Raw genomic sequence first — 23,683 nt, forward strand, 5'->3', positions numbered from 1 at the left:
ATGTTGCAGCTGCTTTATCGGCGGGTTTGTAATGTTAAAGTCAGATGGGATTTGAGAAGTAGCCTCGCTATTCAGCCTCCTACCTCATGTAGGCATCTCTGCTGAGTGCTCAGCTACCTGGCGTTTGAGCATTTCTAGTGGCAAGAAACTTCTTTCCTCAGGAGACAGCCCGGCATGGCTTTGGCCATCTCTAATTGATGAGCCCAGAGGAAGATCAAAGGAGGTGTAACCCCTGGGGTCAGAGACCCTTTAAGACCCCAGCAGCCTGATGACACTTGGGGACAGTACAGAGTCTGACCCTCGGTCCCCCCACCCCAGTTTGATATTTACAATATTACAGAATAAAATGTTATTAGAACAAAGAGGAAAATGAAACAGATCTTTGAACATGTGACCTTTAGTCCCAGAGTTGTGGATTGATAGCCAGTTACCCTCTTCAATGGGGGGGGGGGTTCACTGAAACAAGCTTGAAGAGGAGTGGGGGATGGGGGTGGGAGTAGTCTCCCCCTGCCCCGAATCCATCTTCTTTTTTGTGTCTCTTCAGTTTTCTGTTGCTCTGTGGTTTTGGTGAAAAGACGCCCAATCCGACAGGACTAATCCTTTAAAGCCCTTTCAGCTTTGATGCCCCTGTCCGTACCCTTTCCCCTCAAAGGGTGAATGTTTACAGAGCCCCTTTCTCCTCCTTGCTTACCAAGGTTCTTCATCTTTTCCCTTTGTCAGTCCCTTCTGATTCCTGGCCATATGCGTCAGCATGGCTATGCCTTGGAGCAGCCCCCCCTTAATTTTACCTAGTTTCTCAACCAAGAAGGGAAGGGAGAAGGGATAGATACCCTAGCACCCACTCCATTTCTGCTCCCATTCCAAAAACCTCTCTAGTTCTTCCCAACTGTACCAGATATGCTCTATGTAAGTAGGGAAGGCCCCTGACCAACCAGATGAGCTTTGAGCTTCCGTGGGACTTTGGTTGTATCTCAAGTAGGGAAGAGATCATTGGCACAAACTCTCCTGGAGCCCTTTGAGGATGAGATTTGGGGAGCAGAGCCCTCACCCCTTGCTACTTGGCCTTGCCATTGAGCCTGGGCTGCTTCTGGGAGCTGCTAAGGGCTACACTGGGGCAAGGTACATGGCAGAGGTAAGTGCTCTCATCTCACCCACACGGCCTCAGAGGAGAGCACTTAGATTTCGAGGGCATGAGCACCTGCTTTCTGGGTTGGGGGGACAATGCCAAGTCTCTGGGGAGTTTGAGGATTCTGATATAGGATGAGAGACTGGGGAGTGCCTGGGTAGCTGCTGAACTGGCCATGTGAGGGCTCTGGGCCCAGCTGTCCCGGGCAGGCAGTGCCAGTCTGTGGCAGCCCCCAGAAGGCTCCTGTCACAGCGGGCGTGGGGTGTTTCTTGTCTAGCAGCCCCCAAATTTGCTTCTCTTCTGAGGACAGTGAAGATCCCATGGAGGTTCTTGGAGTCTCGGGGAGAAAGGTGAGGCTTACTTGTCTGTCAGTCAGCGAGCTTTGACAAAGTGCTTGCTATAGTCCGAGTACTTGCTAAGTTGGCCTGGGGAGACAAAGCCGAACTTTAAACAGAGTCTTGAAGGAAGCCAACAGGCAAAGATGAGGAAAGGGAATGCCCAGGCGGGGGGGGGGGGGTAGCCAGAGAAAATACTGGGGCTAGGGAGAGCAGCTGGGAGGCCCGGGTTACTGGAGGAGGGAAGAAAGTGGAGGACTCAAGGTAGGCAGGAATCGGGGCTGGGAGGGTGGTGTTAAAATCCCAACAGGAATTTACATTTGATCCAGGAGGTCATTGAGAGCCGCCGGCGCTGGTTTAGTGGCAGTTGGGACGATGACACAGGTCTGTGATGTAGGAAAAGCACTTTGACTGCAGAGTGGGGAATGGACTGGGGGGGGGGGGGAAACACTGGCGGCAGGAGGTGACCAGCAGACTGGGGAAGGAGGGGCGGCAGGGAGAGAGAGAGAATGCATTTTGTTCTCGACGGGTTAAATCTGAAATGCTGTGGGACGTCCCACAGGTGGCCAGTGAGACGGACTGAGCGCCTCGGATGGACATCTGAGCTGGCCTAGGCCGGTCCTGCGGTTTTCTGCATTTTCTGTTGTGCGGTGGGCCTGGCATGTCAGTGGTCAGCCCTCCATCCTGGAGACCAGACATAAGCTCTGTTCCATTGTGGGGCTCCGGGCTTATCTAGGCTTGGTGGGGGTATCCTTTGCTTCCTGGATTTCTGGCTTTAGCCTCGTCAGCCTTCGAGCTTTCGGAGCAGTTTGCCAAGAAATTGTCTTTCTTTTCTTTGAAGGCTGGCTCTCAGAACTCTCGATGTAGAGAGGCATGGAGAGGCAGCTCTGAGGCTGGCACCAAGTGGGAGGCTGAATCTGAGAACTGGGAGACCTTCCTAAAGTGCTACCTGTAAACCACAGCGATGCCCCCCAGGACAACCTCTCCGACAGGTGGCACACGTGGCCATCCAGTCTGCCCAGGCAGGCAGAGCGGCAGCTCTTGAGGCAGGCCATTTCTTCTTGGGATGGCTCAAATTGGGAGGGGGTGTTTCCTGGCATCCAGCTTTCCAGTACCCAACAGAATAAGGCCAACCTTTGCTCCTCTGCACAGTGGTCCTTCCTGTCCTCTTGTGGTCAGGGTGGCACAGCAGAAGCAAGCCAGATGTCAAGTCAGAGAACGTGGGCTAGAAATCCTGGCTCCGTGAGCCTCTCTGAGCCTCAGCAGTAAGTCCTTCTCTGCACCGAGTCTGTGATCCTATGTCCCCCTCCCCTCCCCCCTTCCTCTGGTCTTTTCCAGGCTCAATGTTCAGTTCCTTCAAACGGTCTCCATGTACATTGACTTGAGCCTCTTCAACATCCTAGATGCCTTCCCTGGATACTTTCTCGTGTTCTCTCTCTCTCTCTCTCTCTCTCTCTCTCTCTCTCTCTCTCTCTCTCTCTCTCGCTCGCTCGCTCGCTCATCAGAATCTTTAAACTGAGCTGCCCGGGATTGAATGCAGTACTCCAGATGAGAGTGATTAATAAGAATGGCCATGTATAGTGGGATTCTCACCAACTTCCCCCCACCATTCCAGGAAGCTCTTCATTTCTTTTTTTTTTCTTTTTTTTTGCAGGGCAGTGGGGGTTAAGTGACTTGTCCAGGGTCACACAGCTAGTAAGTGTCAAGTGTCTAAGGCCGGATTTGAACTTGGGTCCTCCTGAATCCAGGGCCGGTGCGCTATCCGCTGCCCCACCAAGCTCCCCCCTTGTCTCCTCTTTGATATGATCCTACACCTCACAGCCCTCTTGTTAATGAGCATCCTAGATCATTCCCAAAGGTCAGAGTCAAGCTCAGTGACCTCTAGTTAGCTGACTCTGTCCTCTTCCCTTTTCTGAAAATCAGGACTTTGCCCCTCTCCAATATTGTGGCATTTGGCCTGTTTTCCACCATTTTTCAAATATTATGGACTAGAAATTGGCAATTAATCATGCCTCTCAGTTCTTTCAGACTGCGAGGCTGTAATTCATCTGGTTCTGGTGACTGGAATGCATCCACAGTAGCTGGGTGCTCTCTGATTATTTCCTGCCTTAACTTTCTGATGACACTCAATGTTACTGCCCTGAACTCTCTAGTAAGGTCACTGTCCGTGAGCCCTTTACTCACAAATACAGTAGGTTTCTGGTACCCATTACTTTGCTTTTTAAAGAACATTTTTATTTTGTTTTTTCTCAATTGTATGTAAAAACAATTTTTAACAATCTTTTTAAAAATTATTTTGACTCCCTCCCCTCTCCCTTCCTTGAGAAGGTAAGTACTCTGATATAGATTATACATGTGCAGTCATGCAAAACATATTTCCATATTATTCATGTTGCAAAAGAAAATTCAGACCAAAAATCCCCAAGAAAAAGAATGTATCGATCTGCATCCGGCTCCATCAGTTCTTCCTCTGGAGATGGACAGCATTTTTTTTATCCTGAGTCCTTTGGATACGTCTTGGATCATTGTATTGCTGTGAATAGTTACGTCTTAAATAGATGAACAATATTGAACAGTGTTGCTGTTACTGAATACAATAGCCTCCTAGTTCTTCTCATTTCACTTTGTATCAGTTTATATAAATCTTCCCAGGCTTTTCTGAAACCATTCTGCCCATCTGTCAAAGTAGTATTCCATCACAATCATAGACCACAGCTTGTTCAGCCATTTCTCAGCAGATGGGCATCCCCTCAGTTTCCAATTCTTTGCCACCACAAAAAGAGCTGCTATAAATATTTTTGTACATATAGGTCCTTTCCCTTTTCTTTGATCTCTTTGGGAAATAGACCTAGTGGTGTTATTGCTGGATCAAAGAGTGCCTTTATAGCCCTTTGGACATAGTTCCAAATTGCTCTCCAGAATGGTTGGATCAGCTCACAACTCCAACAACAGTGCTTTAGTGTCCCAATTTGCCCACCTCACCTCCAACATTTATCATATTAGCCAGTTTGATAGTGGTGTGTGGGGTGGTGTTTCTCAAGGGTTCAGTTATCATAACTTTGCATATGATTCCCAGTTCTACATAGCCACCTGTAGACTCATGTCCTGAACTCTGGTCCCATATAACCAATTGCTTTGTAGACATGGATTTGTCCTGTAGCCTTTTCATTGTCTTCCCTACCCCCACCCCATTGCTCTTCCTGACTTTTCTGGCTTTTTTGGTCAAGGGTTTTGCTAAGCCTTTAAAAACATTTCTAGTCACTCTGCTTTCTTCTCGCTCTTTCTCCACATCAAGTCAATTCCATCCTCTCCCCCAACGCAGGCCACCTTCGTGACGTCTCACCTCATCAGATAGCATGCTAACACTTGAATGCAGTGGCCTCTTCATTGGTCTCCCTGCTTCCTGTCCGTGCTCCTCAGAGATGCCCCATTGAGAGTCCTCAAACTTAGGTCTGTTCATAGCATTCTCCTGCTCAAGAAGCTGCCCGTGGATCCACTCTGAATGCTCTCTTTGCAATTCAAAGCCCATCACTGTCTGGCTTCAGCCAATCTTTCCATCTTCCTTGTTATTTTTCAGCCACATTGGCCTCCAGATTGTTGTCTTCCTTGTGTCTTTGCACCTTTGCACAGGCCTGGGATACATTCCCTTGTCACTTGCATCCTTTAGGCTTCTTTGCTTCCTTTAAAAATCCTCTCTCGACCCTTTTCCTCCAGGAGGCCTACCTCTACTAAGGGTGAAAAAAGATGCTACAAAGGCTAGGTGCCAGAGGGAGGAAGAAGAACCCACTTGTGGTGGTGGGAGTCAGCAAGGCTTTTAGGAGGGGATGGGATTAGACTTGGGTCTGTGTAAGGCTCTGCAGGATTCACATGAGCTGTGGAGAAGACAGTGCGGAAAATGTGGATGTGACGGACCCAAGAGGTCAAGCTGTCCAGGGCCCTGAGGAGGTGTTTAGTTCAAGCCAACAAACCTAAATGAGACTTGATTCTGTACCAATCAAGGAAGGCTCACCTAATAAAGGTGGCCAGAGGAATCATTTTTCGGGTTTGGTGAACCAAGGAGAGAGAAGAGGCAAAGACGACTCCAGATCGGTCTGCGAGTCTCTGCTGGAGTTTGTCCAAGAGCCCTTGGCAGTTTTATTACCTCCTACAGCTTTGCCTCTGGTGCTACATGTTTATTGGGAAGTTGAAAATGTTTCCTCCCAGAATAATTTATGGGTAGAATTACTGTCAGTTTCCATTAGTTAACAGATGCCCCAAGCTTCCTCTTTTTGATCCTTTGGTAAATAAAGCCACCATAGACAGGGCCGTTGTAGGGCAGCTCCCTCGGGACGTGGCTCCTCTCTGCAGCACACGGCTCCACTGCCTAGCGGAGTGCCTCATGACTCGGATGATGGCATTGATGGCAGACTCAGCAGATTGGCCAGTGACCCAAAGCAGAGAGGAATGGGTGACCCAGTGGGTGACTCAGTGCAAAGTGGTGAAGGGATGGGAATCAGTGACTCAGGAGGGGAGGTTAAGAGAGGTCTGGGAGAGGATGTATTTGAAGGGCTGTCGTGGAGGACAGAACCAGGAACAATGTGGGGGAGTCTCAGGAAGATGGAGGCTTCCCATCGGAGTGGGCTGGGCTGCCTTGGGAGGTGGAGGGCTCCTCATCCTGGAGGTCCCTCCAGCTCCCCAGTTGGGTGAGCCTTGCTGGGGCCCTTCTCTTCCTGATGTCCCTGCTCCCACTCACCCTCTTCTCTAGTGTGGCTCCCATGCAGCTGTGGAGGTTTGCCTGGCTCTTGACTGTTTCCGGGATAAAATGCAGATTGCTCTGTGGGACATGAAGCCCCCTTCAGCCCGCCTCCAGCTTCCCTTCCCAGACTGATGCAACACAACTCCCCCTCATGTACGTCACATTCCCGGCTGGCCTCCTTACACAATGTTCTGTCTCCTCTGCCCCAGCCTGGGCACAGGATGTTTCCCACATTTGGTGGGTTCTTCCTCCTCCCTCTGCTGCTTGGGCCTTCTCTGACCCTCCAGTCGCTGGGGTGGTTATCCCCTCCTCCCCATTCCTCTCTATTACAACCTGGGTCCTCTTCTTGGCCACGTGTCAAACGTCATCTTGGGAAGCTTTTGTGGTAAGAGGGTGGTGGCTTAGAGCCACCTGCATCCTGGGTGGGACTTGGTGTCTCTATTGTACCTAGTTCTAGCTTCTGCCCTGTCTGACAGGCAGTCGGGAATGAAGCTTTTTCTCCTCTTTCCCTTGATTCTTATAGCCCTTCATCCCTCAGTGACACTGTCATAGCCAGAGGCAAAGATGCTTCTGCTCTGATGCTTCTGTCCAAGTAGGCAGACATCAGTGCCCCCCCTCCCTGTGGAAGAAGTCCCTTCACATCTTTCACAAAGGGCTGTCCCGACTCCCTGTAACTCATCGCTATCGAGGTCAGCCTTCCCTAACTGGCTAGAGCTGCTACCCATCTCGGGCAGGCAATGTTCAGCCTCATGTGGTCAAAATGTGAATTAGCGCATGGTCAATTCATCCTTGAAACTGGGCCTGCCCCATCCCTATAATGGAAGAACTTTCCAGGGACAGCCTTCCTCCAGGGCATCGCCAGTCTCTGCTTGGCAGTTGCAGTAGCTTCAGATAAGTGCATCGCCCCTCCCAAGCCTTTTCTGGGCTCACGCATATGTGGTGGGGCGGGCGCAGGCTGGCCTTTGTGGCCTTGCTGCTTCTGGTCCTTGCCAGGTCTGTTATGCTGTGAGAGACAGAGCTGAGATGAGATGGGAGCTCTTGAGGACAGTGATGTCAGCCTAGAGGTCTTGGAGCTCGCTCAGTTTCTGTGGATGTGACTGGCCAGAATGTGCTGCTTTCTTCTCCAGCTCAGTGTTCGGTCCTCGTGGAGATGCTGTCATTCCCACACTGGCCAGGGGCTCCCGAGTGGGTCCCTTTTGGGTGGCGGCTTTGGGCCACGTCTTTTCTTCTCCGGTTCTTCCATTTGTCTTCCTGGAGGTAAAGACTCTGCGGCACCAGCCCTTCCGGGTAATTCCTGGCTCCTCTCTCCTTCTCCACCTGTCTTTGAGACACTCTTCAGAGCCTGCCCCCAAACAGATGGGGGCTCTTAGGGCTGCGAAAGGCCGCCATCTTGTTTTCCTCTTCCATTGGATTCTTACCATGTCCACTGCGCAGGTCCAGCCCTGGAACCCACAGACTCCCGAGCAGATGGCTGTATGGGAATTGTGGAGCGTGTGATCAAGGGCCGCTTCCTTCTTCCTGTTCAGAGCCCAGGAGCTTCCATGAGTCTGGGTCTTCCTAAGTCTTCTTAGGGCGATTGATCTGCATGGACAGAGTCTCTGAGGGTGACATTCACTGGCTGTTCCTTCAGGTGCTTTGCAGAGATTTTGAGAGACTGCTTGGAGTTGTTCCTTGGGCACACCTCATTCTCCATTCCTGCATTGCCTTCATAGGCAGAGTAAACTTTACCATCTCTAGTGTGGACCTCCAAAATGGAAGCCTTGACTCTGTTAGGGAGACAGGCCCTTCACGTAGTCTGGTATCAGACAAGGAGGGAAAAGCCCCTCACTACTTTTATCCCCATGCGGAAAGGCAGTCTTTTCTCAGAATCTCAGCTATGGTAGACTTCTTGTTGCCATAGTTTTATTTATCTGGGTCCATGTTGTCTTCCCCCAACAGAATATCATCTCTTCAAAGGCGAAGACAGTAATTGCTGTGAAAGTAATTTTGACGCTCCTACTCAATTAAGTCAGCATTTATTCAGTTCTTGTGATTCGATGGGTATCAGTGATTGTATTAGTGAATTAAGCAGAATAGGATTAAGTTTGAATTAGTCATGCTGGTCTCATTAGGATAAGAATTATGATTGATTAATCCTTCATGTGTTGCTTACTCTATTAATTGTATTTGATTTATCAGCTGGATTCATCCTGGATCAGTAACGTCTGTTTTAAGGATTTAATTGCTGTCCTATACTCCACCCCCATCCAGTGCAGTGCCTTAAATAAGGTTCATGTGTCTCTTCACCCCTGGGAATTGCTGCCACCCACTCCCTAGTGACCTTTGCTTCAAAACCACAACGTCCTTGGACCCTAGGATACTTCTGGTCAAACACTAGGGTTTGCGATCCTGTGAATGGCCCTGGGATGTTGTTGACAGGGTCTTATTATGACCTTTGGAAAGCATCACTAAGATGGCATGGAGTCGACATGTAGTCAATGTCAGCCTGTAGTCAATGTCGGCCTGTAGTCAGTGTCGGCCTGTAGCCGATGGCCTGTGAAAGACCTGATGACAAAGGGGTTGTGGTTGAGGGACGTGGGCCTTGGCCAATTGTGGCAGCTCCCCTGCTTCTAAAGATCAGGCAATCACTCTGTGCTTCTGGAGGAACCTCCCCAGGACCTCCCAAGGTCTATAAAACCCTTCAGCCCTTTAATGTCAGAGACCCTGACCATGAGGAAGGTCTTCGGCCCCCTTGATTAGGGACCACTGGTCTTCACAAATTGATGGATCATGCTTGGAGCTCTGTTCCAGTGACTTGTTAGAGATTGGAATTTTGTGCCCTACTCTTCCTTTTCATCTTTGTATCCTGGCCACTGGGCCTTGTACTTCCTGGCTTCATAAATGCTTATTAAATTGAACTCTTAATTGCCTGCTGAGTAAGAGGATTGGTAATTAGGGAATACATTTTTTCTGACTAAGCAACTCACCTGTCCAATCATGGTGGGGTTGCTATTTGCATTGGCAAAGGGGATACCCATTCCATGGAAATCACAGATCTTTGGGTCTTTCCTGTAGAAGAGTGTAAGCCCCTTGGGGTAGTGGGTTGTTTGGTGCAAGTCTTTGTATCCTCAGCCCAAGGTGCTGAATAAATGTTTGTCGAGTTGGATTTGGCCCAACAGCTGCTGTTGCACAGAGCCAGGCAGGCACAGCCAAGACCTCGAGGGATCTGTGACTGATGAAGTCCCAGAACCCCTCACTTCTAGAGAAGGCCAGAGACCCCAAGGGAAAAGCCACTGAGCTCTCACAGTTTGGCTTTTTAGCAGTCACGCACTCGCTCATTCGGAGGAGAACGTGGGATCTCCCTCCGTGCAGCAAAAGAGCAGGAACAGGAAGTGCTCATGCTCTTTATCTGGGGACCTGGAGGCTGGGGTGGGGGGGGGCTTCCTTTGCGGGCCCGTGGAGCCTCCTTCCCAAGGCCGAGTGGGGAGCGCAGAATGTGCATCTCTGAATGAATGTGTACACGGCGTACTGCACATGTTTCCTCTAGAGTTTGCGGAAGGCCCTGGGATGCAGGGAGGGCTGAGAGATGTGGCGACACATAAGGAAAGATAGTTAGCTCCCAGAGAACAATGGTTTGGGAGGACGAGGTACAGAGCGTTGTCTCTGAAGCCGCCGCCTCGGCCGTGACTTTCCCGTGAGCACTTTGTCTCTCCCCACTGACTGATGCCTCTTGTGGGCAGACGTTAGTCACCACTTGGCCGTTTGTCCCAGATGCCCAAGTGAGACTTTATCTTAGTTTTGTAACATTAAAATGTTAAGGCACTGTGTTGTCGTGGCATCCTAAGCTAGGAGCGTTCTCACAGGAAACATCAGGCCAAGTCATTTTAGTCAGTTTTTCCATATCCTTAAAGAGAGTGGGGAAGAGGGAGGAAAGTCCTGTAAAAGGTCAGCAGCTCCAGATCTTCTTCAGGTGGCAGTACGTTGTAGTGACTTGGGTAAGCAGCACCTTTTCGAGAGCCCAGTGACATTAGGTGAGCAGGCGAGAGGCTGATGGCGTTCTCTGACCTCAGCTGGTGAAGCGTTTGGGCCAGTGAGAGGGCCAGGCCTGGCCATTTCAAAGGCCCCTTCTGGTCCCGATGTGAGGCTTTTATGAGTCCTTGTTCTCCTGAGAGGTGGAGTTGCCTCAGCAGCTATTTCTCCACAGGCTCTGGAGGTCTGAGGAAAAAGAAGCAGCCACCCAAGCTTAGCCCTTTCTCCCAGGGGAGATACAAACACTCCTTTGTTCAGATTGGCTGATTGCATGGATCAGACATATTGGGTCACCCTTTCTTCAGTCTGGTGGGTGTGGGTGTGAGTGTATGTTCATGTGCGTGTATGTTTATATTGTGTGTATATGTATATGTGTGTGCATGTGTGCACATGTCTATGTACTTGTGTGTGTGTTGGGCCTGTTTCATTGTACTTGTGTATGTGTGTGACTATATGTATGAGTGTGCATGCATGTGCATTTGTGTGCCTGTGTGGGTGTGTGCACATCCATGTGCGTGTATGTGTATATTTGGGTCCCCTCTGCCCCTTGCCCTTCAGGAGATGCTGAATGTCAAGGTCTCTCTGGCCTATAAAATCATGGCATGACCTTTCCCCTTCCCACCTTTAGGATCTGGGCCCCCAGACCCCCTCCCCGCTTGATGCACCTTTCCCATGGTCTCTCATCTCCCTTCTCCACACCTTTTCATTGGCTGTTCTGCACACCTGTAATGCTTTTTCTCTTTTGTCTGGTTTTAGGAGAATCAAAGAAGAGACCTCCCCCTGGTTCAGGGCAGAAATGAATTCGGGGTAGCCAGCAGCAGAGAGGGGGTCCTTCTGTCTTCTTACTTGTCTTCTCTTTTCTCTGCCAAGGAAAATGGTCTTTGGCCAGTAAAGGACAAAGCAATTATAATGACTAGGGAGGTGATGCCCAAGATAAATAAGCAGATTGCAAGAGAGCAGCTCCTCCGTTCCCCTTAATGAGTGGTGTGGGCCCTCATCACCTCAGGTCCAGACTATAGAGATAGCTTCCGGGGTGGGGGGGGGGTAGTTCTGCTGCCCCTGGGGTCTCCTCCCTCCAGCCCGTCCTCTATCTGTAGCCCTTAAAGAGATTGTCCTAAGTACACGTCAGATCTTGTCACCCCCCCCCCAGTCCCCCAGCTCCTTGCTTAATAAACTCCAGCTGCTCCCTAGCACCTCTGGGACCATTCAGAATCCTCTGCTTGGCCTTCCAGAACGTCATCACCTAGCCCCTGTCCCAGTTTTTCTGGTCTTTTTCATCCTACATCTTATCCGCATATTCTCTGACCCACTGAGGTCCTCCATCAGCTGTGGCTGCCCGCAGACCTGGCCTGCTGTCCTTTCTCTGCTCCAACTTCTGACCTCCTCGGCTTCCCTGTCTTCAAGTGCCAACCCAAATCCCATCTTCTGTAGGAAGCCTTTCCCAGCCCCTCTGAATTCTGGTACATCCATGCTGTTCATTATTTCCTATTTATCATCTCTGTAGTTGTTCATACATTTCTCCCCCGAGTGCAAGGCCTGTCTTTTGTCTCTCTTTGTATCCCCAGTGCTTAGCACAGCACTTGGCTTATAGTAGGCGACTAATAAATGCTTACTGAGTGACCAGTTGACAGTTTACATGGCAAGTCACCTGGTCCAGATGAGTGACATCTTCAGGTGCTGAAAGAGTACCGGATGTGATCCCCAAGCTCGAGCTGCCGAGAGTCTGGAAGGATTGTGAAGAAAGGGGGAATAACCAAAGGGTCAGAAAGAGGTGAGACCAGCCAGACCCTAGAGTCTGCAGCCAGACTGGGCAAGAGAGCTTGAAGGCAGTTCTGGAAACATTCTAGAGAGTTAGAGAAGGCAGCGCCACAGAGACTTCAAAAGCAAGTCCTACTGAGCCAGCCCACAAGCAGCAGTGAGCCCCTCCTGGATTTCAGGCATGGGGCACACAAAGGAGGGCTTTCAAGGGGCACTGTGAGACATCCCAGAGGGGAAGACGGCAGCTTCGTCTACTTGCACATAGACACAGAGGTACATGTAGTCAATTCGGTAAACATTCATTAGGCGCCCACTGTGTGCTAGGCCCTGTGCTAATGAGCCCTGGGGGTAAAAATAAGGAAAAGACAGTCCCTGCCTGGAGGAGGCTTAGAGTCTGTGTGTATATGTGTGTTTGTGTGTGTGTCTGTCTGTATGTCCATATTTATACACACACTACTATACACATGCATACATGGAGATACACAGATTGTCTAATACTAACATTTCTGCTTTGTTTTAATAAGCAGTAGTCTTCAAAATAAAAAAAAAAGGCAGTGAAACTAATTTCATGGTTTTAGAGAGAGGGTTTGTGTCATAACTTTACCTCAAAAAATGTTTTTGATGATTCAGTTCAGTTCACCAAACATTGGTTGGACCGGGCACTAGGTTGTAAAGACAAAAAAAATCCCTGTGCTCAAGGCAGGGGAACAAGCATTTATCAGGTGCCTACTCTGTGCTCGGTGCTGTGCTAAGTGCTTTCCAAATATCCCATCTGATCCTCAAGGAGCTTACAGTCTACGCTCTGTGTTCTACATATGTTAAGGCCACTGTGTAACCCTTACACTTATAAACTGGTGGGTGTTTGAGATAATGATCATCAGGCTTTTCATTGGACGTCTTTATTGGGCAGCGCGTCAGAGAATGTCTGAGTTTCCAGAACAGAAATAATCTGTACTTGAGGAGGGCTCTCCTGCACTAAGGCAGAGGAATCGGGATCTGCTCCCTTCATTTGGCAGATGAGGAGGCAGCCTCTGGAAGCCATTTTCCTGTTTTAATGCCAGGACCCGGCTCTCCTAGGTGCTTGCTGTGTTTTTTCTTTCTCTCTGAGAGGCATCCCTCCCCCAACCATTTTGAATTTTCAGACTCATTCTACTGGGTGGCTGGACGCTGGTATGTGCTGCTTGTTAGTTGGTTAGATCTGAATGACGCCTCGTGAGCTGGAGACATCTCTTACTTTTGTCTCGGCACACTCCCCCTTCTCCACAGAGCCACTGCTCTTTGGTGAAACCCATGCCCCACAGTGCTGGTTGCTTGCTTGTCCTTCGTTCTCAGAGGACCATAATGACATCACTATGCCAGGGTCAAGATGCATTGTGTCCAACCTGCTCAGATCAGTCAGGCTCAGAAGACTCTACCACAGGTCGGGCACAAATAGTCCACATGAAATTTGGAGTGGATTCTTTAAATTTGCACATCTCTGAACATATTTCCTTCTTTGATGTGGGCACACCATACAGGTTGGTCCTATGCCAAGGTCTTCCATGTCACACAATTGATTCCAAAGTTCTTCAGAGAGACCTTGAGAGTGTCTTAGCAAATTGAATGCTGTGGATAAATTCACGCTTGCCTTGTGAGAGTTCTCCATAAAATAGTCTTTTGGAAAACATGTGTTTGGCATTTGAACAATGTGACCAACCCATCAGAGTTGTGCTCTCTGCAGTAGAGTCTGAATGCTTGGCAGTTCAGCTCTAGAAAAGGACCTCAGCGTCTGGTCCCTCATCCTACCAGGGGATCTTCAGAATCTTCCTAGGACCATTCAGATGGAAGCAGTTCAGTTTCCTGACATGGCTCTGGTAGCCTGTCCAGATTTCACAGGCATACAACAATGAGGTCAGCACAAGGGCTCTGTAGACCTTCGGTTTGGTAGGCAGTCTAATACCCCTTTTCTCCTATACGTTCCTTCACAACCTCCCAAATACTAAGCTAGCTCTGGCAATGCGTACATCAACCTCATCATCTCTGTGTATGTAGATGGAAAGTATGCTGCCAAGGTAAGTGAATTTATCCACAGCATTCAGTAATTCTCCATTTGCTATCATTGATGGTTCCACAGATGGTGGTGTGGTGTGGACTGATGGAGCCCCTCTGTTTTCTTGGTGTTAATTGTCAGGCCAAAATTAGCACAGGTGGCAAAGAATTGATCCATACTTTGTTGCAGCTCATCCTCAGAGGCTGCATTGAGCACACTGATCATCAGCAAACAGAAGTCACACACCAATTCTCCCTTCACTTTAGTCTTGGCTTTTGTAGCCTTTTCAAGTTAAATAGTTTACTAGCATGGGGGTAGCTGATCTTGATGCTGTTTTTGTCCTCGTTGAAGGCATCTGCTAACATTACTGAACACCATGCTAAAGAGCATGGGAGCAAGCACACATCCCTGCTTCACTGGGTGGGTGACTGGAAAAGCGTGAGAACGTTGTCTTTTATCCAGAACCCCTCCAAGCAGGTCATCGTGAAAAGGGCGTGTGATACTGACGAACCAAATTTTCCATAATTTCCACAAACCCCATAACTAACCATATCAAAGGCCTTGGTCAGATAGACAAACATTGTGTGTAGAAATCCATTCTGCTCCTGGAGTTATCAGCTAGCAAAGACTGTATCGAGTATTCTTCAGCCCTTTCTGGCTCTCGGGTAGGTGACCATATTCCAGGGCAAGGAGAAGCCTATTAAGGAGGACTCTGGCAAACATCTAAGAGAAGATGAGCGAGCGAGTGAGCGAGAGAGAGACACAGACAGACAGAGAGACATAGACAGACAGACACCCTCCTGTGATTATCACAGGACAGTCTATTTCCTTTACCTTTCTAGACATGGACAATGGAGGCATCTCTGAATTCCTGGGGGATGACCTCCTCTTGCCATAGAATGCAGGTGATTTCACTCAGCTTTTTTATGAGCAGTGGACCCCTGCCTTGTCAATCTCAGCTGGAATAGAATCAGCACCAGACACTTTGCCACACGAGAAGAGCCTCTTCTTTGGTCAGAAGTTCATCTAGAGAGGGACTGGCTTCAGCATTGATTGATGATGGCCTGTTGAGAACACTATGGGAGTGTTCATCCCATCTCTCCAGGGCCATATCCTTATCACTGATCAATGTGGCTCTATCAGCACTGAGTGGTTGAGATGTACCACACGTCTCTGGTCCATAAATGGCCTTCAGGGCATGATAAAAGTGCTTTGGGTTGTTACCATCTGCATAAAACTGGATTTCATCTGCCTTCCTTCTGAGCCAAGAATCCTGCTTCTCTTGAAGGTTTGCTGGCACTTTCCTTTTGATGGAGTTAGCCGCTGCCTTCTTAGGGATGGAGAAACTGTCCTGCTGACCAACCCTGTGGAGTTCTTATTTTTCATTTAGCCCCTTCTGAATTTACCCGTCATTTTTGGCAAACCAGTCTTGATATTTGCAAGTACTCTGACCCAGATCAGGACATGCGGTGCTGTACACCAGTGTCTGAAAGCTGCCCACTGTTGCCAACCAGGAGTTGTGTCAGCTTTCCCTCCAGGTTAGCAAAGACTTGTTTCCTAGGAGTAATGCTCTGATCTCTTGACTTCAAGTCTGCTTGTGGTCATCTTGCCTTGCTGCTGCTTTGTTGGCTAAGGGGGATAAGTTGGAGGGGACGAATCTGTCCCTGGCCTAGCACTTTGCGCCATGTGCTTACATCCCCTCTGTCCCTTCTCCTTACGGCGATATAATCTGTAGATGCCAGTGTTAACTGTGAGGACACAGCCACCGAGTTCACTGTGTTTAGGTAAATGGAAGAGAGTGTTGGGGATGAGATGGCCGTGAGATACCCAGATTTTCAGGAGTCAGTGACCATTGCTGGTACCTACTCTCACATTAAAATTGCCCAGAATCACACTGATGAGGAGGGTGTCCAGGCCTTCCTGAAACATGTCTTGGACCCACCAGGGGTCATTAGGATGGCAGCATGTGCCAATGCCGATGATGGGGCTTTCCTGTGGATGGCAATCACATCGTCCCAAGCCCGACGTTCGATTCTTTTGGGAGGCATACCGGCTTGTTTGGTTTTGATTGAAAAACCTGTGTCGGCTTCATGGAGCTGAGCTCCCCTCCCCTGTGGCCACTCCAGCTTCAACGCTGGTCAGTGGACCTTCATTGGCTAGCCTTGTTCCACTCGGAGCTATTATTTGGAGGCAGTCCTGCTGAGTTCTCTCACAATAAGAGCCGTTCTCTTTCAGGTGTGCTAGATTGCATGTTGTCCATAAGTATGCTCACATTCCATGTACTGGTGGTGAGTGGAATAATCTTTGAAAAAAATGTACATTTTTTTGTGTTTCAGCCACAGGGTGGGATCCCTGCTTGCTGCAGTAAGCAGGCCAGGCTTGGGTGAAGCAGACACTTTTTATGCCACCTTTTCTAGCCCCTTCCTTATGCTAAGAGGTGAGCTGTGTGGTGCGGGCTGCCAAATGCCACTGCTGCTTCAGTGCAGTGATGATTAAGGGTCCTGGGTCACCTGTGTGTAGGGCATATTTTCAGCCCTGCTTCGTCCCTTACCTGTGGCTGAAGGACTTTGAGGTGGGTACAAATGACTAAGTAGTACAGGCGACGTCTTTCGATTTGTGCATAAATTGGATTGAAGTGAGGCAGAGCTGTGCTACGTCAGCCTCACTCTCTCTTCCAGAATCATCACGGTCCAGTGGCAGGACAAAAGTCAGGATGACCAGTGATGGCTGGGATGCTGTGGATGCCCTTGGTGTCTCCCATGTCTACTCAAGTTCTGAGCACTTCACAGTGCTGCTGTCCCGTTGTCCCATTGGAGTGAATTGTTCTCATCTGCCCATTCTGCTGGGGGCAGTCTTCACAAGCTCATTGAAGGCTTTGAAATCTCTTGGTTACCCGAGTGCCGAAACGTGGGGCGGCTGCGCCTGCTGCAGCTTCTTGGAGCCATAGGTGAGAGAGTCGGTGAATCGGGCAGACAGCAAAGACGGACGAGCAGCCCTCGCACTAGAGGTGCCAGTCTTCTCTGAACACACCCCGAATCTCCTCAAAGCACTAGAAGGTCCTCCTGTGAAGTGGAGTTATAGCACTGACCTGCAGTCAGGAACCCGAGTTCAAATTCAGCCTCAGGTACTTACTAGCTGTTTGATGCTGGGCAAGTCAGTGAGCCTCTGTCTCCCTCAGTTTCCTTAAGTGTGACATGAGAGCAATAATAGCTCCCGCCTCCTAAGGCTGTGAAGATCAAATGAAATACGGTCTCTAAAGGGCTTTGTGTAAATGCACGCTGACGTTATTCTCTACTCTCCAGACGTTCAACACACTTTCTCTAAATCTACTGTGGCTTGTTTCTAAAAAACGTGAGATTCTGTGCAAGGAGACTGTGTGTGACAGAAAGCCTGGGTCTTTCCCTGGGACGCACATGTGCCCCTGCCCTGGAGTAAGCTGCCCAAATGGGTTCTACGGGCTGCCCTCCCAAATCCTACAGAAAGGCTGCAGGATGCTACTAGTTATCCAGGGAGGGCTTCCCATATCTGAGTCACCTCCTCCCCGGGCCCCACCTCACATGTGTGGGCCAGCATTGAGAAAGGCTGCAGTTCCCGCATTGGCCACCAGAGGGAGATGCATCTGCACAACCCTAGGCCGCTCTCTGGGTTTGGAGTTCTGTAGGGAACCCAGGCGCCTCACATCTCAGCCCTTGTAGGGAGAGGGCTGTTAGCAAAGAGCTCTCCCCTGTGTACCTCCTTGGCCCTTCACAAGTCTCAGATTGTCTCCATACTGTGGCCACAGAGTTATTGAAAAGAGGGACAGGTGCTTTGAGAGGAGCTGCCCACCTCCAGCCACTTCTCCAAGCCTCTTCCCACTTGTGCTTCTCAGGTGGGACTGAGGGATTCCCCAACTCTAGAGCACAGACTGGACCAGGGGAAGCCAAGAGAGCAACGAGAGAAGCATCCCCTGGTGGTGGGATGGCTCCAGATCACCCCCCCCACCCCAAGCTGAGCTCTCCAGCAGGTTCATTTATGCCCCCTCACCTCACCTCGCCTCACCCTCACCTCCTTACTCTCATGGTGAGCAGTCATTGCTGCCATGTCCTTCCTCCAGAATTCCTCAGGACAGAGTTGAAGGATAGTGCAAGAAAGGAAGAAGCCACCAGCTTTGGATTCAGGCACTCAAGATCATGCTCTCATTCAGGTGTGCTGGGCTGGCCCAAAGAGCTTCTCTTTGTCTTGGGTCTCCGGGTCTTAGGAGGATGAAACAGCATCATAGAAACCCAAACTGCTACAAATTGAACTGCCTTTATTGAGGGCCAGAGTAGAAAACAAGGGACTGACATTGTCTTGCAGTGGAATGATAACCTACCGGAACATTCAATATTACTCAAGGAAAACGGATCCATTTTGATCACAGCTTATGAAAATGTGCTTGACACCAGTGCGACCACGTAGTTGGATCAGACACAGGTGCCTGCACTAGTGGGACTAATGGTCTAGGAAAGAGAGAATGTAAAACCAAATCCCACTTTACCCCTTAGGTTTGAGCGCATGAGGAAGGCTGGAGGATCAGGAAAGTCTTTGTGGAAAGGGGTGGCATTTGGGCTGGGATTTAAAGGAGAGACAGGGAGAAAATAAGTAGCGAGGGAGGGTAGGAAGACACTCGAGGGGTGGACATGTATTTGCTTGGTATCTGGCAATATCTAATCAGTAGAGGCGTAGGATTTATTATAGCTAACCTAGTAATAGCTCAAGGTTTACCAAATGCTTCATATAGTCTAGATTCAGGGGCCTTGAAAATGGAAAAGATTTGGGAGGGAGAGAGCCACTTCGGTTCATCCATCTAGCTAGACTGCATGGAGAGAAGCTGTACAAGACAAGGAATAGCTGTGAAGGAGTCAGCAGGGAGCCCCACAGCTTCCATGGCCCCTTCCCAAATGTCTCAAGTCGAGGCAATTAGCAAACGACAAATATGGACTGAGCTCTTGTGCTGTGCCAGAGACTGTGCTAAGGCCTGGGGATGAGAGAATGGGTGAAGGAGAGGTCCTACCACCAGGGATCTCCATGTCAGCGGGGTGGTCGCCAGGGTCTGGAGGAAGCCTGGGAGGCCGAGAGGATGGGGCGTGTTCCAGGCTGGGCAGGTCATTTGTTCGATAGCGAGTGTTGTATGGGGGAAATCTGGGAAGATCTTTAAGGGACAAGATGAGTATATAGTTAGCCTTGGGGACAGTTGGGAGCCATGGAAGTTTATCGAGCAGTGGGATGAGACAGTGAGACCCATGCTTTAGGAAAATCGCTTTGGTCACCACGTGGATGTAGTCGGCTGAGAGTGCAGAGAGACCAGATTAAAAGCTGTTGCAGTCATCGAGGCAAGAGGTGAGAAGGGTCTTCAAAGGGTGGTGACTGAGTTGATGTATGTGAGGGATGTTGTCGAGAAGGAAGTGACAGGATTTGGCCATCGGTTCCATATTCAGAGTGAATGTGGGGCACCCTTGACACCAATGGGAAGGCTGAGAAGAGGGAAGGCCTGTGGCAGAATGATGAGTTTTGTTTTGGACACGCCGTACAGCTTGGAATGGGGTGGGAGGGATGGAATTCTTGGTGAGAAGTGACCCTCCCCTCCAAGAGCTTATGATAGAGGAGAAGGAAGCTGGGCACAGTCTGACCTGCTTGGGGAAGGCAGATTCCAGAGGGCTCGGAGGAGCAGGGCTAGGTAGAGTCTCATAGACTACTGTGCTGTGGGAGATGTCAGCCTAGGAGGAGCAGGAGATGCTCAGGAATGATTCTGGAGGTCCAAAGGACCCAACCAAAGCAGTTTTTAAAAGGACGTGTCCTGAAGATGGCAGCAAGGGCAGGTGACAGAGGACTCAGGGCTGTAAGGGAGAGGAACAATGTTCCAAATGAACGGAGGGTAGAGAGAAAGCCTGTGGAGGATAGGGAGGGGCTTTGCTTTTAGCTACATTAGGAACACTGTGAGAAGAGAAATAGGGCTGTTGCTTGGGGGTTGTGGGGCTCTGCTCATGGACAGAAGAGAGAGCAGAACTGCCCACCTCCGGCTGATGGGGATTTCCCATTCAATACAAGAAAGGAGGGTTGTAAGAGAACCCCTCACTGGCCTGGCCTAGTCAAACCACACTCGTGTGGTGTTAGAGTCCTCTCTGACCTGTGGGAATGGCCATGGAGGATGGGAGAGGGACCTCAGAGCCTGCAAACTCTGGCCCCTCTGGTGGAGGACCTGAGGTGTGTGACCTTGGTCCAGCGTTCCTTAACTGCAGCCACAGCACATTTGTCAAGTTTCTGATGATAGCACATCGGGAGCGATGGCTGAAACTGAGCGGGTACAGCCTGGGCTGGCATTAACAGGGTGATGGCATATACTGGGACCCCAGAAGTCATGTGTGCAGATTCAGGATGGGTGGGGAACAACTGTCAGTGTCCTTGGAGCACAATAGGATTTCATGTGGGGTCTTGGGTGGCACTGTGCCCCACTGAGGCCATGTCTCAGATACCGTGTTGGGATGACTACAGTTTAGGAAGGACTTTGGAAAGCTGGGAGGACATCGAGAAGCGAGCAGACACCGTGGCAAAGGCCTAGAGTCCGTGCCATAGGAACCTTACTGGTAGGAACCTGGAGTGCAAAAGAGAAGACTCTGGGAACACAAGTCAATTCTTGTCAACTATTTGAAAATCTTTCACGTGGGAAAGGGATTTTTGAATGGCTTTGTTGGGCCCCAGTGGGGGAAGGGGGCAAGGGATGGAAATCCCAGAGCCAGAGTCCCTAACGATTCGAATTCTGCAGAAGTGGAACAGCCTTTGTGGGCAAAGACACCATTATAACCCTTGTTGGGCATGTGGTGGTGGGCGCGTGTGAGTGGAAGCCTCTTCTGGTGAAATCCGGGGCTGCTGGTGTTTTGTGAACAGTCAGTACCAAGGCCTTGAGTCAGGGAAGCATCAAGTATCCCAGGGGCAGCAGAGAAATTCCCTTTTCTTGGGAAGGCAAGTGCACGAGGGGGTAAAACAAGAGGAAGCTGGAGAGGGCCTTGAATGTTGGCTGGAACTGTCTGAACTCCCTTAGTAGAGAGCAGTGAGCCCCCAGAGAAATGACACGGTCAGGTCTGACCTGTGAAAAGATTTCGTCTTTGGGGAGTGAGGACCTGCCCACGATGCATCTGAAGGGATGAGAGGATAAAGCATTTACTACGTGTAAAGCACCATCTGAAGGGCCAGGCCTCTTTAACATCAGAGAGGAGAGCCGGGAGGGTTCCTCCTCCTTCTCCATGCTGCTTGGGCCCACGTCTCTACACCACCGCCAGTTCTGCCACCACAGACCCCACCTTGCAAAGCAAACATCTGAGATGTGAAGGAGAGGCGGTTCAGGCAGCATCCAGATGAGGGGAAGAGAAAGAAACAGAGAAGGGAAGGCCCAGTGACCTGTGGTGAGAAGAAGTGCCAAAGCCCGGATTCCCTAAGGTCAGGATCAAGAGATGGTGATGTATCATTCAGGTGTAGACAAGCGAGGCAATTCCGACCTCGTTTTTGGTAGGCTGACACACACACATATGTGCACCCTCTTTATTTTCACATTTTAATTCACTTACTTGTTTTGTCAGTGTGTTTTTGTTTCTTTGTTCACATTAAATAGGGGTTTTCTTTCAAAGGGCAAATGCCTTTTAACTGACGTTTTAAATGTGGTAACACTTGTGCTACAAAGGGAAACTTCAAAGGAACAGTGAAGACATTTTCTAAGAATATTCACAATACATACGTCCTTTAGCAATTTGATTTATAGGCAACGGAGAACAAAGCATCTTAGAAGGCTCTTCAATAATTCATAGACTTTGAACATGGAAATCCCATGATTGAGTTGAGGAGACCAGCCTGTGTGTGCCCTCACTCAGCTGTAAATCCACTGTTTGCAGGCAGAGCCTGCTCAGCTTTTAACTTCTACCTGGTGTCACAAGAACACTCTTTGAGTAGTTCAGGCTGTTCGGGTTAAATGTGCATTTCGAGGAAATCTCACTCCCCAAAACACACATTGCCATTTCCACGCTCATCACCTGCATTTACTTTTTTCTAATAGTGCCTTCCTTATGGGGAAAGGGGATACTTGATGCATTTAAGGCCTGCTTATCCCCAGAGGGGAGAGGAACAGGCAACTCTGCTATAGCAGGTTGAAAATAGGAGATTTTCTTTCAAGGAGAAGCATGGGGTCACTAAAGATACCTCCCAATTTCCCAGATGCAGCCTAGCCTACTGCCCTCCTCTTTTATTCAGATCTGAACTTCATTGGTCTGTGTTCATTGTCCAAAATAAATCTGCTGATAGATAACCCAGGTCTGTGAGCTGTCCATCCAGTTTTGTGGCCTGGTTCAAACAATAGGTGTTCATCAGTTTGTCTGTGTTTGTATGTGCCCATGCACATGTAGAGACTTATGCTGATCTCTTCCAAGTGTTGGTGGATCTCTTGGATCGGAGCCTGCCATGTTTTGGGGTTTGATACAGTCAGCATAGTGGCATGTACAAACAGGAGAGAACGCCTGGAATACTTCACCATCTGTAGGTCCTTCTCTTCTGTTGGGACACTGAATGGGGATTTCTCCCTCACGGTGGCACACACTTTTTTTTGTTTGTTTTTTAGTGAGGCAGTTGGGGTTAAGTGACTTGCCCAGGGTCACACAGCTAGTAAGTGTCAAGTGTCTGAGGCTGGATTTGAACTCAGGTCCTCCTGAATCCAGGGCCAGTGCTTTATCCACTGTGCCACCTAGCTGCCCTGAATCCCCTGAATCTTGTAGAGGAAGAAATAAATGGGGCCTAAGGGGAGAAGGGACTTTACCCAAGGCCCCCTAGCCAGCTCATGAGTGGCAGAAGGAGAAAGGGAAGGAAGAAGGGGTGGAGGAGAGGATAGGGACAGATGGAGGGGGCAGAGGGGCACAGGAAATCGACAAGCCTTGATAGCCCAGTCCAAGAAGTGCCTCCTCTGCTCCTTCAGTTCCTGGGCACGTGCCCGGAGAATGGGAGCGTCCATTTTGCCTTTGTCCTTTGTCCCTGGTCTCTGTCACTCATGGAATGAAAGGGGCTCTGAGAATTAGAGCCGAGCTTCTGGGGCCACAGACTGATGTCTACCCCTCAGGGAGGCAGGGCTCCATGGCCCTTTGACTCCAGTGTGGACTCAACGTGACCAATGAAAGCCAGGGCTTTGGAGGGCACGTTTTTCTGAGGGAGGGGATCAGCATTTAGTAAGGAGAGAGGCATCTTTTCCTTTGTGGGAGCAAGAAAGGCCAGTGCCCAAAGAAGGAACTGTTTGTTAATTTGGCATCACGTGTATTGTCTAGTTCTGTCATTTGTGTAGCTTTATATGTTTTTAATTCAATGGAGTGTGCTGTGGCACAGCCGGGATTGTTTCTCCAACAATAGCCCTGGCGGCCGTCGGGTGGTGGGAAGTTGGTTTCTCTGCGAGCTTCCCAAGAGCCCTCTGGCTCCTCAGGCTTCACACAAATTGGAAAATAAATCACAAGAAGAGGCATTTGTATTTTCCAAATGTTTGCAGCCATTCTGGGGGTGGGACTTAAAGGTTAAGGGACTGGCCCAGGGTCACACAGCCAGGATTGGGACTCCAGTGATTTCGGGACACAAGGCTCCAAACTTGTCAGACACACCCACTGGGGGATGGTCATCCCTGCTTCAAAGGGTTTCTTTTAGGTCGCTCCCTT

General features: G+C 49.6%; 1 protein-coding gene across 3 annotated transcripts in view; it reads left to right on the forward strand.

The window, feature by feature from the left end:
• MINDY4 (MINDY lysine 48 deubiquitinase 4) overlaps positions 1-23,683 on the forward strand; it is a 122,799-nt gene that overhangs the window by 35,043 nt on the left and 64,073 nt on the right. The window lies entirely within an intron of this gene.

Source organism: Dromiciops gliroides, chromosome 1 (assembly GCF_019393635.1).
Source record: "Dromiciops gliroides isolate mDroGli1 chromosome 1, mDroGli1.pri, whole genome shotgun sequence".
Taxonomy (NCBI): domain Eukaryota; kingdom Metazoa; phylum Chordata; class Mammalia; order Microbiotheria; family Microbiotheriidae; genus Dromiciops; species Dromiciops gliroides.